This window comes from Lycium barbarum, chromosome 1, assembly GCF_019175385.1.
Source record: "Lycium barbarum isolate Lr01 chromosome 1, ASM1917538v2, whole genome shotgun sequence".
Lineage (NCBI taxonomy): Eukaryota > Viridiplantae > Streptophyta > Magnoliopsida > Solanales > Solanaceae > Lycium > Lycium barbarum.
The window spans coordinates 77,848,583-77,854,308 of record NC_083337.1 but is presented as its reverse complement, the minus strand read 5'-3'; the positions used below and the strand labels follow the sequence as shown (position 1 = coordinate 77,854,308).

The following is a 5,726-nucleotide window of genomic DNA, read 5'->3' as shown; positions in this document are numbered from 1 at the left end:
ATCACCTGAAACAATCTACACCCCAAAAGGGATATAGCAAGGGTAGTATCAGTACAATCAACATGTACTGAGTAAGCATCATAGGCCGACAATGGTTAGAAAACACATATCAGAAAAAGAATGTTACGCCTCTCATTTTCGTCATAAGAAAGTCCATGGCTTCCTAGCGGTTTATACCCTTAGTACAGAGATCCGTACCCGAGTTTTTGAGATATTAAGTGCCTTACCTCATGTATACCAAAGTACAAGTATATGTTCTGTGCAATAAGATAGGAGTAGAAGTTAAACGAATCAAATCGACGCGAGTCAGAGCGACTCAAGGAAAACCTGCAGAAACCTATCCACTTTGACGGGTTGTTGACATGTCGATGAGGCATTGCTCCATGCTGTCGACATGCCGCATCCTCTGAACTTTTAGGTGGCAGATCAACGGAGCAAGTCGACGAGTCGTCGACCCTCTCATCAACCCGCATCGTTAGAACTTTTTGTTCCACTTATATATATGTCGCCCTCACGTTTTATTCCTCATTTTACATTCCCCCACCAGAGAAAACTCTAAAATATTTCCTCTCAACATTTCTCATCAAATTAGAGGAGTTTTAGCAAGATTCGGGCCCCTGTTACGTACCGTATTTTTATACATTGGGACAACCCGGATTAACTATGACAATTAAGGGCCAAGACTATTCCGGGATTTGACGTCGGGACTTTTGACCATTTGATTTTATTTTGAGACATAAGTTGAATATGAAATTGATGGCATTGGACACTTAGGAAAAATTGGGACCACAATTCATAAAATTGGAATTTAAAAGTCTTGCACCAAAAGCCATGGTGGCCGTGTGGACTTGAAATGGTCCCACACATTGTGTGGCCAATTTTAATTGGTCCAACACATGTGTGGGCCATAAACAAAGGGAGCTATTTGTGGATACAAAAAAAAAAAAAAAAGACTAAGTCATCTTTCTCATTTCCCACTTCTACACTTAGCGAAAAATAACAAGACTTGGAGAGCCTCCACTCCCCCATGGTTCTCGGCCACAACCAAGAAAAATCAAGTCCCATTTTTGCCTCTCTAAAATTATTTCTTTGGTATAAACCCACTATTTGGAGGTCCCTAAGTAGCGTGGAAGTATTGTTTGGGTCATTCAACCACTCATTTTTCCCATTTACAAACCCTAGCCTATTGGTGGATTGAAGAATAAAGGTGAGTTCTAATCTTGTTTTTGGAGTTATAAATGTTGTATGCATATTGTAGTATGCTAAAATGGATAAAAATCATGAAATATGGAATGTTGAAGTTGGGTCTTGTGTTGGGTGTGTTGACCGTGTGAAGTATATGTGTGTGGTGTGGTATTGGGTTGATGAATTAATTGCTTGTAGCATATTGATTGTCGTAGAGTGGAGAAGAGAATAAAAATCATCGATACATGTATATGTGTAGTGTAGCCGTGTATATAGCCTCCAAATGGTAGCAAAGAATGAATTAATATCGCTTAGCGTCGTAATGGTTGTTGTGATGATTTGTATGTTGGAAATGAGAGTTAAATGTCCCGAATTGATATAGTAAGCGTTGCGGACTGATTTGGAGAACTTTGTGCATTTAATGCAATCCTTATATATGAGAACCATTAACATATGAATATGTGTAGTGTGAATGAATGTGAGTCATAGATTATGCCGAATATCGCATTATTATCGCTTAAGCGCTTTCGTGTCGTCGTTACGAATTTTAGTTTGGAATTGAGCATTTAATGACTTAAGATTGATGTTGAGATTGTACGGGCTGATTTGAGGGTTATTGTGCGTTGATGTAATTTGTATATTTTATGAAAATGGTATCGTTATATTGTGAATTGTGATACAAAACATGAATTGAAAGTCGGAAGTGTGCCCAGTGGGCTGCTCACGGGTAGGGGCTGTTTTCGGCCAAAAATTTGGAGAAATTGTGGATTGTTGGAAAAATTATGTGAATTTTTTAGAATGTTCTTGAATGTTGTTAGTATGGGTTTGGGTTAATAATCGAATGTACGAACGATATTGTGGCTTGAAAGTAAGCCATTGAATTGAATAATTGGAAAGTTGTCGAATGGTGTAAAAGAGAGCTACTATTATTATTTTGCCTTTCGAATTGATTATCGATGTTGCTAGGTTGGTTATTGTGGTTGTTGTTGTTGATTTTGAGCGAGTTAAATTCTCGGGATGGCCTATTTATAGGGGAAATGCTGCCGAATTTTCTGTAGAATTTAATGTTAGTTGGAATAAATGGCTTAAGTGCCTATGTTTAATATTGGATATTCGTTGGCATATTTGTAGACCTTGGGGAGCCCGAGGCGTAGATTGGAATTTACTTTATATTGGCCATCTTGGAGTGCGTACGAGGTATGTAAAGCAACCTCCCTTCTTTTTGGCATGTCTTAGTTTTACATAGGCTAGATTAGAGCCTTAAGGAAATTCCAAATCCGAAATCCGAGCATGATATGATCTATATATGTTCCTTGGCACTCTTATGTATGATTTGATGAAATATGAACCTTTATGTATTTGAAATAATCGCTTTCCGAACTTTGCGCAAAATGGTTTCACTTTAAAGAACTTCGAAATTTCTGAATGCCATACATTTCACATAAATGCTCGGATTACTCCAATATTTTTATAAAAGTTTGCATTATGTATGATACGTATGTTTTTCATAGGCGGGCCCGACTTGGGTAAATACCCGTCCGTGGGTCCCGCGACTTTCCTTTATGTAATTCAGAGAATCTTTGAAAGAATTTGGTATGATTATTATTCCGATTTCAAATATGATCATTTTACTTATGTTTGAATTTATGATAATGATTTTATGCATATGACTACTCACGACTCTACTCGTGCATTCTGTTATTCCTTTCGCCGAGTCCCGGGCCGGTTCTGTTGTCGTGCGCATTTTGATATACTCCGGAGTTATGCTGTGTTTATGGTTCACCGAGCTACTCGCAAAAGAGGGTCGGGTTCCACCTATATTTGGTGTTATGCTGTGTATGGCGTTATGTTGTGATGTGATATGTGACGGTGATACGGAGATTTGAAACTTTCTGGTGTTATGCTGTGTTATGGCGCCATCGACGGGTGGGCGACCATATTCTTCTGTACCCTATGCATTACTTACATATTTTTGAAAGTAAGCAAATTTTGATATGTTGGATTTGCACTTATGTTTGGTACTTCCATTTCGTTTATGTCTCAGATTTGCTTTCTGTATATTCTGCTTTGCATACTTAGTACATATTTCGTACTGACCCCCTTTCTTCGGGGGCTGCGTTTCATGCCCGCAGGTACAGACGCACAGTTTGGTGATCTACCCATTTAGGACACCCTATTCTGCTGTTTGGAGTGCTCTTCTCATTTCAGAGCACACATTTTGGTATATATTCGTTCGCCATGTATATATGTATTTGTTCAGGGGCACGGCGGGGCCCTGTCCCGCCATATGATTCGGTTTGTCTGTTTAGAGGTCTGTAGACGTATTTGTGGGTGTGTGTGCCTACTTCTGTACGGATGTGTTTGCATGACTCTATTCGTTATGGCAGCCTCGTCGGCGTGCATTTTGTATATGTTTGTGGCAGCCTTGTCGGCGTGCATTTGTATATGCGTTTTGGGCCGTTGTGCCATTTGACAGCCTTGTCGGCTTTTGACATATTTGATAGCCTTGCCGGCTTTTTGATATATGTGCATATGTTCGGCGATGTATATTCCGCCGCCTCTTCTGATTCTGATATAATGTTTTGTACGCGCAATCGCGCAAGATAATATTCGTTCTCAACTCTGTTTAAAAATGATGATTTAGTTTGTATGTCCGTTTGGGTGTCCAAGTAGGGCACCAGTCGCGGCCCACGGGGCTGGGTCGTGACAGAAGTGGTATCAGAGCGGTTTGTCCTTGGGATGTCTACAGGCCGTGCCTAGTAGAGTCTTGTTTATCAGTGTGTTGTGCACCACATCGATAAACAGGAGGCTACAGGGCATTTAGGATGTTTCCTTTCTTTGAATCTTAGATCGTGCGATAGAGCCAGCCGTAGGAAATGAATCTTTTTCTGCTAACCTTTAATTTCAGCTGAGGACGGTATCGACGTAAGAAAGTGACCGATGATATTGGAAGCTATACCGTACACAGGTAAGAAATGGTATGAAAGATGTATGTCGGGGAAGCTATTTGAAGTATGACGGAAATATAAAGTTGAAGATTGAAAAGAAAAATAAACAGGAAGATGTCACTGGTGCCGTTTGAGTTGGGCACGTGAGGTAAGTCTCGACATCTGTGTACATTTGTTTGCAATTGTTAGCCCTGTGTGGCTACGATATGATATATAAATACGTATATGTGTTGGCCCTGTGAGGCATGGTCGGTATTTCCTGTGTACAGGTTTTGGGATAGTAAGAAATACAGAGGAACCTCTGCCCAAATTTTGCCAGAAATATAAAGAGAGAAAATGAGATATAAGTTCTTAACATGTTTTGAAAGTCGATACCGATAGGGTGAATCTGTTATGTTGGATTAAAGTTAAGAGGTACCCTCCATGGCATTCGTAAGAAGCATTATCCTTGATTGGGAAATTTTATTCCGAGAAAGCATATATGAGTAGCAAATTCGTAATTTATCTAAATGAATCAGAATATGTTCCAACCACATGTTGCTTCAGAAAAGCTTATGTGAAAGGCAAAAATGTCCAACGATTAAGTTTCGATTCATTTGAAGAATACTAAATGTATAACAGGCAGTTGGGAATTGAATGATTCACTTACGACTCAAAAATATATATATATATATATATATATATATATATATATATATATATATATATATATATATATATATATATATATATATATATATATATATACATATGTATAAATATGGAGGTAATTATGTGAATTAAGTACCAACGGATTTCGCGATGTTCGTCGGATTTTAGTGTTCTTTTGCTGGTGGTTGGAGAATGCCTTACAGTAATATTTTATCAGCCTTCATCGACTAATTGGAGATGGAATTTGTGGAATAAAAACTTAAATTTGTGGGCTGTTTAAAATTATATATGTATATGCATGAGGAGAAAAATATTGAGGATTTACAGGAGGCGACACGGTGACTATATAGTCAGAAAAGTAAAAGAATTCTCTCTAGATCGGGGTGGGACCCGCTACGAGAACGTTTTGAAAGTTGTTAAGACCCCGATTTGCCTTAAATTACGTGATAAAAGTCGTGCAGGGAAATTGATGCAATTATACCGGCCTTAACGTGTCTAAATGCATTAAAGTTGTAAGGTTAAGCGTGCCAGGGCCAGAGCAATTCTGGGATGGGTGACCCCCTAGGAAATGTACAAAAATTTTTGCAAATATGGACATAAGAGACAAATAGGAAATTTGGAGTAACCAAAAAGGAAATTAGAGTATGTGGAGTGATTAGAAACTTTATAAAGGTCGCGTGGGCTGAGACGGATTAGATTAGTGAAAAAGGGAGAAAGAGCAACGCAGCTCCAAAATTAGAATGAGTTTGAACAGATGATTGAAGACGCTTTGTAAAAGAAATGCTAGTGATATATATATATATATATATATATATATATATATATATATATATATGTATGTATGTATAGGACTCCCCATTTATGACTATGTCGATCGCTTAGTGAACCTTAATAGTCAGCGTTATTATAATATATGGGAGACATTAACAGAATAGAATTTAT

General features: G+C 38.2%; 1 long non-coding RNA gene across 1 annotated transcript; it reads left to right on the top strand.

Annotated features, from left to right (window-relative positions):
• Positions 1 to 619: 619 nt before the first annotated feature.
• LOC132636057 (uncharacterized) lies at positions 620 to 3,763 on the top strand. The gene is made up of 2 exons (XR_009580947.1): positions 620 to 2,382; positions 3,318 to 3,763. It is a non-coding gene; the product is annotated as an uncharacterized LOC132636057 (long non-coding RNA).
• Positions 3,764 to 5,726: the final 1,963 nt, after the last annotated feature.